This window comes from Medicago sativa, chromosome 1, assembly GCF_051527215.1.
Source record: "Medicago sativa cultivar Bolivia chromosome 1, Bolivia_mono, whole genome shotgun sequence".
NCBI classification, from domain to species: Eukaryota; Viridiplantae; Streptophyta; class Magnoliopsida; order Fabales; family Fabaceae; genus Medicago; species Medicago sativa.
Window position 1 is genome coordinate 35,368,664 of NC_140749.1, and position 14,430 is coordinate 35,383,093.

Sequence of the window (14,430 nt, forward strand, 5' to 3'; positions counted from 1 at the left end):
TGAGTCTAACTTTTGGGGGTTGAGTTTCCTTTAGTTTGTCACCATTAACTCTTATATTTGAACACCTTTAAATTTCATACATTCATTTAACACATTATTTTCTCTATGCCCTCTCTTTCTATCACATCAGTCTCTCCATCTCTGTCTCTTTCAAGGTGTAGATGAGTTTTAGGTTTCTACCAATCTCTTTCCTTTCAACATTTGCAGGTACATTTGAAATCACAAAATGTTGAAAAAAGGAGTAAAATCATATTGCATATATTTTTTTTTTTTTTTGTGGTGGTCGGGGTTTGAACCTTAGACCTTGCATATATTATGTATTGTCCTTACCAACTGAGTTAAGCTCACGAGTACATATTGCATATTATTATTTTATAATAAAACATGTTTTTTCATCTTAATAAAAGTTTTATCGAATCAAGACTCATTTAAGTCTCATAATATTTACGAAACTCAATTTTGGCCTTTGAGTAAAATAAAATAGTTTTTTGTCATTAAGAAGAATAAATTAGAACAACTTGAAAATACAAGATAAGTATTTGTCTCAAATACAACAACATCAAAGCATTATCCCACTAAGTGGGGTCGTCTACATGAACCAAATTACACCATAATGTTTGATCATAAATCATATTTGCATCAAACTCATTGACCTATTAATCTTTCCTAAAAGTTCCTCTTATAGTTTTTCTTAGTCTTCATCTACCTCTTCTGATCTAACTCTTCTCCATCTGATTTACTCTGCGTACTACAACATCTACGGTCTTCTCACTACATGCCCAAACTACCTAAGACTATTTTCTACCATCCTTTTTACTACAAGTGCTACCCCAACTCTCTCTAATCGTGTCATTCCTAATCATATCATTTCTAATCTTACCACTCATACAACACAACATCCTCATCTCCGTTACGTTTACTTGATTCTCGTGTTGGTTCTTAACCGTCCAATACTTAGTACCATACAACATCTTCGGTATGACTGTTGTCTGATATAATTTTCCTTAAACCGTAAGAGGCATTTTCTTACCACATACTTGAAGTACAAAACAGATTGGCGTGCAAGAACATTAAGAGAATATTTTTTAATAAAAAAGAATGGGTAACTCATTTTTTAAGAGAATATTGTCATGTATTATATACTACAAAACTCTTTCAAATGAATGTGTGTCCCTTCTCAAATTTCGTTGTCACTATCTCGGATCTCTTCGTTATCTCTTCATCTTTCTCTAAAATAGTAGTTCATCGTTGGTTGCTCTTCTCTCTCGTTTTTTCTCTAGATTTTTCATGCATACGTATACACCCCAAGATCGGAGACACAACAAAATGCCTATGAATCCATACGCACCCTTTCGTTATTTTATTTATTTATTAGTTATAGACCTTGTTTTGATGCCGCCAGTATTGATCAGTAGACATAAGCAGGTTTGTCATGTATTATATACTACAAAACTCTAGCTTCTTCTTTTAAGAAGAAAATAGTTCCATTTTATATTTCTTTGCATCACTCTTTCAAATGAATGTGTTTGCGTTCTCAGGTTTTAGCTTCTCTATCTCGAATCTCTTTGCTTCTCTCTCGGATCTTGTCATCTTTCTCTCAAATCGGAGTTCTTCCTTTCTCTCAAATTCATGAAGATAAAGAATTAATCACCATTAATAAAAAAAAAAAAAATTCAAACCATTACTCCCTCCGTTTCAAAATGAGTGTCGCTTTAGCCAATTACACACAGATTAAAAAATGCAATAAAGTTGTCAAATGTCATAACAATTTTACCAAATTACCCTAATCAACTATTGCAAATTATCCTAATTGATACTTCTTCAATGGTATCAATTGTGCTCTTCTTTTCTGGCATCACTACGCTCTTGCATGCTTTTTTCAGCTTCAGGCTACCCTTGATACAAGAACCTTCTTTTGTTTATCTTGCTCCAGTTTTGGCCATCATCAACTCACCTGAGTTTAAATGATTTTACAAGGTCTTATGAATATATAGTAACTAGGGGTGGGAAAAAATAACCAAAAACCGAATTGAACCGCCGAACCGTATCGAAATTAATTGAACTATTTCACAAATTCACGAACTGCACCACCATCTTCTTCCTCATCCACATGTAAACCTTCATCGGCGCCACCTCCTTCCTCCAATGGCCCAAACTTGATTCAGTTTGTTCTAGATCGCTGTTTGCCACAGTTTATCTCACCGGTTTCGCATCTCAGTCCAACATTTCAGCCAAAGGTAATATCATTGAAAAAATGGTTGAAATGAAGTGATTTTTTTGTTGTGTTGGTTATTGTTTTGATTTTGATTTTGCTTTTTGTTGTGCTTCACAATAGAATGCTTGTTTTGTGTTTGATAAAATCCTTCAACCAAATTTTATGGCACAATGCTTGTTTTTTGTTTGATATAATGCTTCAACTAGACTTTATGGCACGATGCTTGTTTTCTATTTGATTAAATGCTTCAACAAAAATTTATTTTTCTAATTTTAGTAATGTGATTGTCCTGCACCTATGCTCGTTAAAGTTGTCAGAAATCCGCAAAATGAATGGAATTGTTTGTTTGGAATGCAAATATGTGCAAATTTTAGATTTGATCTTAACTAAATTGTTAGAAACTTAAACTTAGGGTTGGATGGTGTACATTGGTATTTTGGGAAGTGATTTGGACTCTTACCATGACACCCTAAGAACTTTCCCTAACATGTGCAGTAAAGCTTACAGACCCTGGTAATTCCCATTTCCTCGTTGTTTTTCTTTGTATTCTCTTGTTGCACCTGATTGTTACATTTATTTTCCATCTTTCACATGTATTCTGCCACTTTTATATCTTTTTCTCTTTAAGGTAAACATTTTGTTAAACAAATTTACATAATGTATGCTTATTGTTAAACTTATTGTTTCACTTTTTACATAATGTCTATATGAAGTTGAGCTGAGCATTGATGTAATGAGAATAAATTTAGAGCATACTTTATGAAATACTTTAAGAGCTATTAGCTGCCCGAAAAAGGGCAAAAGCGGAATTAAAGGTATCCTTTCTGTTTGCTTAGATTATATTACATAATCTGGTTTTAGATTCTCTAGTTCTTTAGTGCTGCATTTTGGTATGGAAAAATTTAAAATTGAACGCACAGAGTCAAAGCCAACCAACCATCCTTGCCTGCAAATTTTACATTTTCTGTTATGATCATTTTTCTTAAATTTAATATAGTCTTGATGTAGTTTCCTGCTTTGCTAACACCATTGATTGGCCATATTTTAAGGTATATTCTTAGGACTTACATAATAATTTAACTCTTACTGCTAGGGAATATTGGAGACATGGATTCAGTCATGGTTGAAGTTAGTATTTCTGTTGTAGAAGAGACTATGAATTTGGGTAGAGAAGCTGGTGATTAACAAGAATAATTTTATGGCAGAATGATTGTTTTCCTCTTTTCTGGTAAGCTTGCATTTGTTGATTATTTCATTTAGCATGAATTATAGTTTCATGCTTGCAACTTTGGTACTTACTACTCATAACTAAAGTATTTTGCACATTGAACTTAATGTCATGTATTTATAACTATGTGCACTTTCCTTTATTTTTGTCAAGATAAATTTTTATTTTATCTGAAATCCTCTGTTTTTTTAATGCTATTGGCCTATTTGTATTCATTTTGTTGTTGATTAGTGATATGTGCTTATTATGTATGCTCCTTTTGTAGCTGAACTGTTCTTTGACATATCAGGGATGTGTGCTTATTATATATGCTCATGTTGCAGCTAAACTGTTCGTTGACAAATCTCTCTGCACAAGCTATGCAATGGTATAGGGAGTATCATTTAGTGCAGATTTCACAACTCACACTCTCTATAGTTTAGTCTCTATTGCGACAGTATAACACCATAGCGCTATTGGTTGTGTAGTGAGAAGACTAAAAAAATGTAGACCAAAATTTACAAGTAGACACACCACTGGAAAAAAAAAAACTCATGCAGAAATTTGTGATTAAGAGGTAATATTGTTGTTGTGTTCTGTAGTTTTTGTCTTGGTGTCTAGGTTTTGACTCGTGCTAGCTGTTGTATAAGAGCAACATTAGTTTTTAGACTACTTTTGCTTTGAGGTGTTAGTATAAAGATCAGAACCTAGGTTTTGTCTGTTTTAATAAAAGTGTGATTTTGATCAATCTTCTTATTATTACATGGCAATGACAAAGAGGTAATATTGTTGTTGTGTTCTGCAGTTTTTGTCTTGTTGTCTAGGTTTTGACTCGTGCTAGCTGTTGTATCAGAGCAACAGTAGTTTTTAGACTACTTTTGCTTTGAGGTGTTAGCATGAAGATCAGAACCTAAGTTTTGTTTGTTTTAATAAAAGTGTGACTTTGATCAATCTTGTTATTATTACATGGCAATGACATTCTTCAATTGGATTGGTTGTCCAATATTGTGGATGATTCTTGTGATGAGAATCTCATAGTGAAAAAAGTGGAGCAACAACCATCATCATCAATCAACAAGGAGGATTTTGTGCTCCTTGAAAACAATAGTTCACCCACTCATGAAAAGACCACAATGAGACGTACACGCTCCAAGCGTCCACGTCCGGCAACCTTCATCCCCCATCGTTCAACCAGGAAACTCATTTATCCCATTTCCTCTTTTGTAAGGGAGAATATCCAGAATAGTATTATCTCGAATAAGGCGGTGTCTTCAGAAAATTTGTCTAACTCTCAAATTGCGGCCAAGTAATGAAACAGGTAATACTATACAATTTTGGGACAATTAGTATTATCCATAATAGTATTTATTAAACTATACAATTTTGCGACACTTTTTGAATGTTACAGGTAATACTATAAAATGTAACTAAAACTCTTTAGTAACATGGGATTTACCTGACAATTGTTCAAATGTTACTAAATTTAATTAATAACATTTTCTTGATTTAGTAATTGTTTTCAAGTGTTACTATATCTCAATTATGTTGTAATTGTAACTGAACCGTTAATAACCTAATTATCCAAACCGAATCGAACCTTTAACCACATCTCTTGCAATTTTCATAACATAACACCTCCTTTTTCTCTCTCATGTTCAGAGAACCGAATGCAAAAACCTCGACAACCCTAAATCGATGAACATGATTCCCAAATTGATGAACCTTAAATCGATCTCAACTCTAAATTGATGAAAATGATTCTCAAATTGATGAACCCTAAATCGATCTCAGCTCTAAATTGATCTTAACTCCCTAAATTGATCTCATCTTTCAGAGTTGAACTTTAAATTGAAGAACCTTGCAAACCCTTTTCTCATTTTCCAAAGAAACCGAAGAACACTAAGGTACAAACTAAGGTACAAATTAGTTTCTAACTATGCTTTAATTTTGGTTTTTGGATTTTAGTTTCTGGGTATGCGTAATTTGGATTTAGTTTATGGGCATGCTTAATTTGGGATTTTGGATTTTTACAAATTAGTTTTTGAGTATGCTTAATTTGGGTTTTGGGAATTTAGTTTCTTGGTATGCTTGATTTTGGCTTTGTCAATTAGTTTGTGATTTTGATTTTCGATCAATATGATATATTATACATGTCTCTGAATGCTACTGTTGCTGAGAAAATTTGTCAATTGTTACTTATACTGGATTTGCATATTAGAGTTTATCTACCCACTTAAGTTTTGTAAGAAGTTATTAAAACAGCCATAACAATTTTCATAAGATTTTTTTAGCTTATTTTTATAATTTCAAATGTGTGTGGATGGATGGATTATATGTTAAAGGATATAGTGGAGAGGTGCAGATTACAGTTTATTAGTAGCTTTTGGAATATTGATAAGATAAAGTGAGACGTGAATTGATTGATGGATTAATTGATTATCTGTTTTGTTAACAATATTTTATTCCCTTATGATTGTGGTTATATACATAGCTTACAGTTAGAAGTTATTATTTGTGACTCAATGACTTCTCTAGTAATTGGTGATTATTTCCTAGTTCATGCATTAAGAATTCATTGTGCTATAAGCAATTATATGATAAGTGGTATGTGGAATCAAGTGGTATGTAGATTCCATGAAGTGGCAAAAGTTTTCTAGTTAGCTACATTAACAACATTAGTGGTTGATTATATATCATGGTTTTCATTATTGAATATTATTTTGCTAGTGTATATGTTGGAATTGGCAGTTATTGGTTTGTAAATAAATAAACCTGCATTCATGGTTAGAAGATGGTATTTCAATAGGATTTGGTATTGTACAATAATCTTTACACTATATATGGTTTATAGGTAATCTGATTTTGATTGTTATTTAGTTTATTATCTATGGATCTTCTACGGAGGTAGATTAGTGGACATTACTTGTTTGAGAACTAGGTTCTTTAAAATGCTCCTTCTTGAAGAGATGTAACAAAAAAATTATTCCTTGATGGTGTATATAAATTGGTATACGAGATGAAAGTTATAATGATAATTGATGTTTTTTTTCTGCTTCTGAATATTTTTGGTTTTATTTTAATTCTAACTAGTATATTGATTTTTTTATTACTCAGATGTCAGATGATATCTTAGACTTCACAATGCCACGTGATACTAACCTCAAAGTGTCATAATGAACTATCAGATGAACTTGATCATGAAAATGATCTTGCGGCAAGCTCATTGTGTGCAGTAATAAGACAAGTGGTATGTGGAATCATCTATCAAGATGCTCTAAGTTTGACAATGGTGACACCCAAGGGACCCAATCAAGGAAAAACTATTAGTAATTGCATTAAGTAACAAAATAATTCAGTGATAACGATAAGCCCCGAATATATTTGGCATGAGTCATGAACTCAACACACGCATGCACAAAACAAAAGTAAAACAGGGAGATAAAGTCGGTCAATGACATGTTGACCAGTGTTGTCAATCAAAGATTACAGAAAATAGTGGTTCAATCAAACTCTGCTATGGAACAATATTTGACAACTTTTGTATCAAATAACATATCACAGATAATGTAATATCCCGCTTATTAATTTCGCAATATTTTACCTATTAACTTAAGATTGTGCATGTTTAAGACAAGGGGTATTTTGGTACTTTCATGACGAGCCTATATAAGTAGTTTTTGGTCCAAATTACTCATTATTCATGAGCACTTCTCTCTCTAGACATTAGACATTAGAAATCAGAATTTCTCTCCTTTCCCTCTCTAGAATTTCGAACCCCTCCCTCCATTCCTTCACTCAATCTTCTCAAAACTCATCTCCTAGAAGGATCATGATCAAGGATTAATGTAGGCAACGTGCATGCAACTATGGTGTACTTGGATCAAACTTCTTTCAACGTGAAACTTCATATATAATGAATTCTTTGGGCTAGGGTTTGGTGTGGAACTTAGAAGCTTGAAGCCTAATCTCTGAATCTTACATGTGAGTTCACTAGCTAGCTTATACCTATGGGTTGAAAGTGTCATTGTGTGAGATAATTGAAATGTTAGTTTTATGAATTTATGAAATTAGTTTCCCTTGTGCCATGAATTGTATAGAATTGATGTTAGTGTTTGCCATGCCAAAAGCTATTACTATTTTTATGTTTCTGGAAGCATTGTGTACATTAAAAGACTTGAAATTGAGGTTTTGGGACTAGAAACACGTTTTCTGCACTTCAGGGCCTGAAGAAACTCGTCATAAGCGAAAAACTCGCTTATTACGAATTTACTCCAGAGACTACTCGCCAATGGCGAGTTGGTGGCGAGCTCCACAGCTTCTTGGAAGTTGTTGGCTCGTGCTGAGGGTCCCGTGGTGTCGTCCGAGGCATTTTCTTGCAGTCTTTTCTAACTTTAAAACCCCTCAAACATCAAGTGTCTAATGTACATTACATCTAAAGGTTTTCAAATGGAATACATGGGCAAACATTAATGAATTCAACGATGAATGGCACACGAGAGAATGGCATGATCTATGCTCGGGTAAGATTCAGTCCTAAGTATGGGGAATCTCTAGAGCCTCGACTTAGGTAGTCGATATTATGCATGCTAGCACGCCTTCAAGGCGTATTAAGTTATGATATGACCATGATTATGTTACGACATTTCGTGTCTCTTGTAATCCACGCTAGGGGGATTCAAGAGGTTCACGTTAGGGGGACGGGATACGCTCTGTAAGGTAGGCCCGCACGGCATTAAGAGGAGTCTGATGTGACCTTAGCTAGGAATTTGTCGGTTATGTTATGGGATTGTACTTGGTGTTACTCCACCCGATTACACTCCGTAAAATCAACTCAAATAATCATATGTTAAACTCTGAAATGAAATTTTTTGCTTATGATATGATTATGCTCATGACAAGAATATGATATGATATGATACGAAACAAGTATAAGTACAAAGATCTTAGTTATGCATGATCGTTTAGGAATGCATGAGTCCACACACGTATAATCAACCGAACGGTTGTATTGTAGACACGTGGTAACCATAGGTTTCCCCGAGGTTATCTAATTAGGTAGAACTCACTGAGACTTTATGTCTCATCCCAATCCTTCATTTGTCCAGGTTCATAGGTTGCCCGTGGCAAAGGTAAGGAGAAGGCTATAGATTGATCATGCTTATGGGATTTTGTGCTTATGTCCTTTTGCTGATGTTATGTTTTTATGTAATAGTTGTAATAGACCTCGATGTTTCTTGTTTCATTCGACTGATTATGTATAATTATTGTAACATGTAGCTTGAGACTGAAGGTGAGAAAAACACAAGAAGGGGGTTGAATTGTGTTTTAAAAATTCTTCGTTTCTCCTAAAAACTGAATACACTGATCAGAAGCTAAGTGATACAGCTTCTGAAGTGATAAACAGAATTTGAACGCAGCGGAATAAAACACACAGAGAGAGAGAGAGAGAGAGAGAGAGAGAGAGAGAGAGAGAGAGAGAAGAAGAAGAAGAAAGACACAAAGCAATTATACTGGTTCCTTCCACAATCCGGAAATAGTCCAGTCCCCCTTGCACTTCCAAGGAGATTTCACTAGAATGTAATATCTGATTACAATTGCTCAAGCGCACAGCAAGAGACTTCCTTTGCTCAAGCACACTTCGCAAGAGTCTTCCTATGCTCAAGAACACAATCAAGATACTTCTATGCTCAAGCACAACTGCAAAAGACTTCTAAACAAACAAGATTACAAAGAATAATGTTTGAGGTTGAACACTTGATATACAATCAGAGGTGCTCACAATACAATCAGATACAGACTCTAAGACTTAAGAATTTCTAAGATTAGAACTTTGAGAAACAGAAATTCTAAGTGAATGCAGAACAATTTCAGCAGAGGTTTGGCACTTGTAAAAATGTTGAGAGTCTTTCGTTCAGCATTGCCAAAATTCTAAGTCTTCACTCCTTTATATAGAGGTGTGAAAGAGACGTTGTGAAATTGCCAGCACATTAAAGAGTCGTTGTTGAAGCTTGATTTTTCACCAATGATCTTTTGCCTAATTTGGTTGTTGTCCTATGAAGAACTAATTTGAAATTCATTCCTATTGTGAAGGAACATCTTTGCAGGCATAGCTGTTATTCTGGAGCTGTTTTCTTGTCTTGTAGTGTGGACACAAAACAAAGTAGTGGAGAAGGTGGTTGTACAGTTCGTACAAAGTACAATGTCAACGCTTTTTGAAGATAAGCTTCCAAATCCTTCAAATCTTCACCAAAGTGACCGTTGCAAGGTTCCACTAGCCTTGTGCAATGTTTTCGAATCCAATAGACAGCTTTTGAAGTGTTGATCCTTGAATCTTCAGCTTGTGGTGATAATCAGCTTCTGATGAGCTTCAGCTTCTGATGAAGTCGCTTCTGAACTATCCGTTTATGATGACTATCAGCTTCTGATTACTTTCAGCTTCTGATGACTTTCAGCTTCTGATGACTTTCAGCTTCTGATGACTTTCAGCTTCTGATGACGTCATCATTCTTTCGATGCACTTCTTCAGATGCTTTCAAGCTTCTTTTTCTTGAATCCTTAGCTCTCTTTATATTCTTTAGAACCTTTATATGATGTAAATTTTTAACTATGGTCCTGTACACTTGAACAAATATTAGCTAGTCCAATTTACAATTTTTAATACCTTGTTATCATCAAAACTCTTTAAGGTTCATTGTTAAACACATTTTGTTCCAACAATCTCCCCCTTTTTGATGATGACAAACAATAGTATTTAAAATTGATCAATTGTTGTTAATCTAATTAACAAGTTGACTTTGGGGTTCTGAGGTTTGTAAGCTCAGAGTCTGAGGTTTGTAAGCTCTAACTCCCCCTGAGTCTGATAGTCTTTAAGGTGAGGTTTGTAAGCTCCCTCTAAGTTCTATCCAGGTTAATTAAATTCATTGAGCGCGCAATAATAATATCATAGCTTAAAAATGAAAAGAAGTAGATTATAGATAAGAAGAATGGTCCATTTAATTTTATTTGAAATTTGATACTCCTTCTTTCGTTCATAGCTTATACCTTCCAGGTAAAAATGATAGAAGTTTTTCAAAGTATTTTTCAAATATCATTAATGGGGCTCAGAGCCTTTAAATACTATCACATATACTCCCCCTTTTGCCATTAGCAAAAAGAAATCAAGCAGAAAAGACAAAAAGATATTGAGAAAAACTCAAATATGAAGATAGTATAACTATAATCAGAACCTATAATCTTATCACAGTATAATCAGAGCAGAAATAAAATGAAGTAAATCAGAGCAAAGTAAATCAAAGCAATATGTATCAAAGCATACTCATTCATTTCAATAATATTCAGAAACAGTAAAAGATGCAAGACAAAAGATGTTCAGAAGTAAAACATAAAACAACAAAAACAATCAACTAAGGTGTGCAACTAAGGCTTGGTTTGTTGTTGTTGTTGTTGGATCATGTTCATCATTCTCTCCATTTGCTCAGCTTGCCTCTTCACTATTTATTCAAGTGTCAGTTGCCTCTGAAGAAGAGCGTCTTCCCTTGCTCTAGATTCCTCCTGTTGCTTTATCAGCTTCGGCTTTAGCTTCTTAAAGATCTTTTCATCCCTTGAAGTATATTCCGATTCTGAGTAGAAGGGCACATTTGCCAGAAGCATCATTGGTGTTTTAGCTTGCTCAGCTGATGTCAGATTCTCCAAAAATCTTCTAACAGTAGCAGCTTTAAGCCTGATGCACTTTCTGCTCACAGCTTCTATCAGATCAGTTGCTTTCTTCTTCAAGGATGACCATTGTTCCTCAAAAGCAATTGGCAGGTCAATCAAGCTTCTGAGCTAGACCAAATCTTGCATCTCTGAACTAATGTTGAGTAGCTCAGTTACAATGTATTCAGATTCCAGGATGTCTTGGGGTGGCTGTTCAAGGATTTCTAGTTTTGGGGGTTGGTCAGAAGCACTAAGGGAAAGGGCTTGAATAGGTTCAGTTTCTAGAATAGTGAGATTTTGATTAGGTTGGTTTGAAGAGGATGGTTGGTCAGGGTTAATTTGTGCAGATGAAGTTGAAGCTTGGAGATTGACTTGATCATTGTCAATATCCATTGGAATGATTGTAGGTTGAGGTGATGTTTGTTCTGGTTGAGGGTCAGGTTGTGGGTCAATGTGAGTGTTGGTTGGTTGTTGTTGGGGTGATGAAGTCATTTGTGGTTCTGGTGTATGTTGTTGGGGGCTTTCTGAAACAACTTTATCAGAAGCAACTGCTTCAGAAGTTGTTTCAGAGGCTTTTTCTGAGTTAAGGTTAATATCTGGTAGTTCACCTGAGCAGTGACTGACCAGATTATCTAAGACAGAGTTGTCTTCTACTTGTTCAGGTGCAGGTGTTTGTAATGAGGAGGGTGGTTCATTGTTTGAGGGATTTGGAATCTGACTTACTTGAACTGCAGTGCCAGCTTCAGAAGTGAACTCAATAGCATTGGGTTGTGGACTAGCAGCTTGTAGAATTGCTTCAGAAGTTCCAACTTTCTCAGAAACTTTACCGCCCATTTCCTTGACTTCCACAATCTTCTCCTTGAAGAACTCATCACACTTTTCCTTCCCTAAAGCTTTAAGCTTTCCATCCCTGTCCAGTTTGTACTGAGCTTCCTTTTTCTTCTGATCAGCCAACATCTGATCAGCTTGCTCTTTAGCCTGTTTCTCCATATCAGAAGTCACTTCAACCATTGGAGTGAAAATTGGAGCTAAAGCTTGCTTCTTCTTCTTGGATTGATGTTCTTCTGCTTTTATTCCATCAAGAGCTTTATCCAGTTGCTCCTTGGTGATTATCTTTTCTGTTTTAGCTTTACTTCTTTTCTTGGGAATAGAAGCAGCAGCAACTTTCTTCTTCTTTGGATTAACATCAGAGGCATCAGACTCAACTTGAGTTCTGGCCCTTTTTCCTTTGGATACATCAGGAACAGCAGCAATAGCTTCATTGTTGACTCCTGATTCTTTGGCATGAGCAGCTACCAGACTGGCCAGGACTTCAGAATTGTTTTCTTGAATAATTGAGGGAAATTTCTTCAGAGGTTCTGACTCAGCTATCGTTAAGTCTATCCACTTCTCATCAACAGGGAGTTTGCTGATGATCTTCATAGCATACATGGACTTGCTGTTTAAGATACGGTCAGAAGTGGTAACTGTGAAACAGCTATCAGATGCTTCTTTGTATCTCCTCAGAGTCTCTAACATCTTACCTTGGTGAAAGATTTTTGACAGAAGCCGTCCACAAGGTACTTGCTTCCTTTCCCTATTGATACCTTCTTTGATAGCCCAGCACATATGGTGCAAGAGGTATTTTGGGAGGTCAATCCTCTGAAAAGTGGCCATGGAGTATAAGGCTAGTTGATGATCCTTGTTCGGTTGATCAGCTCCTCCTCCTCTTTGAAAGAAGCAATTAGCACTGAACTTCAGGAGCAGTCTGTGACAAATCTCCATTTCAGTAGTCTTAGCCTTTGGATTTCCTTTGCAGAATAATCTTACATAGCTTTCTAACAGGACATCATCCTTGACATCCCACTTGAAATACCCTTTTGAAGATACCCTGCAGGCTTTAGCAATGGCTCTTTTCGTGATGGTTACTGGAACACCCATTACTGCTGATCTAATCTCCAACCCTTCAAAAGGTTTCAGACCCATTTCTTCTCTAGTTTTTCCTTTCAGACTAGAATCTCTCTATACAGCTTGTTTCTCTTCCACCTTTTCAGCTTCCATGTCATACACTTCAACCCTTAGCCAAAAGTCTTTTACCAGATTCTCATATGTTGGTCCATTCAACATATGGAAATAATCATGTAACTTCTGAGGTTTGATGTAAGCTTCCATGTCCACATTGTATTTCTTCAGAGAAGCGAAGTCAAAAGGTGTTTCCTTTTGGACGATCAAAGATTCTGCTGGAATGGACATGGTCTTTGGTTTGATAGCTGACCCAGATTCTGGAACACCTTGTCGTTGCATGTTTGAAGTAGATTCTTGGACGTTTTGTTGATTCGAACTTGAGGATGCCATGAATGATGATGAAGAAGATGGAGAGGATTTAGGGTTCTAGGGTTATGAGAATTGCGCTTACTTCGCAAGAGGTTTGAAAGCAATGTGTTTGTTGTGAAGTGAGTAGTGTGTGAATTGACAATGTGTTAAGAGTAAAAACGATTGCAATTCAAAAGAGACAAACAAACATAACATTAATGACATTGGGGGCGCGTGAAAGTACTTTCAAAGCTTTTAAAATCATCATTGCCCTTTTAAGTTATACACCAATACAGATAAGCCACGTCAGAAGTTCTCAGAGTAACTACCAAATTAGTGGGCCAGGAGTTGCCAAATAAAGTAACTCCCAACGTTTCCACTATCTCAACTATTCAGGAGCATAAAATCCAGCTTCTGAACTTCAGATGCTGACGTCATCATCAGAAGCATGTTTTCCTCAAAACCTCAATAACGAGCTTCTGATGGACCGCAGCTTCTGAAGTAACTTCAGAACCTAAAATCCTATTCATGAGCAAGCAAGCATTTAATCAGACACAAAGTGCATGTTCAAATTTTTCTTTATAAAATTAAAGCTTTCAACAGTTAAAGGCTTAGTAAATATATCAGCCCATTGATTCTCAGTATCAATGAATTGTATATCTAAAATTCCTTTTTGAACATAATCTCTGATAAAATGGTGTTTGATTTCAATATGCTTAGCTCTTGAATGCAAAATTGGATTTTTAGACAAACAAATAGCAGCAGTATTATCACAATAAATGGGAATACTGTTAGCAATTATCTGATAGTCTTCCAACTGATGTTTCATCCAAAGTAGTTGTGTACAACAACTTGCAGCTAAAATGTATTCTGCTTCTGCTGTAGACATAGCAATAGTTGTTTGTCTTTTGCTAGCCCAGGATATAAGATTATCACCCAGAAATTGACAATTGCCACTGGTTGACTTTCTTTCAATCCTATCACCAGCATAATCAGCATCACAGAATCCAATTAGCTTATA

General features: G+C 35.4%; 1 long non-coding RNA gene across 1 annotated transcript; it reads left to right on the plus strand.

Annotated features, from left to right (window-relative positions):
- The first annotated feature begins 1,182 nt into the window (after positions 1-1,182).
- LOC146954592 (uncharacterized) lies at positions 1,183-6,059 on the plus strand. Its single transcript, XR_015014107.1, has 4 exons — positions 1,183-2,237; positions 3,309-3,443; positions 3,709-4,740; positions 5,257-6,059. It is a non-coding gene; the product is annotated as an uncharacterized LOC146954592 (long non-coding RNA).
- The last annotated feature ends 8,371 nt before the right edge of the window (positions 6,060-14,430 follow it).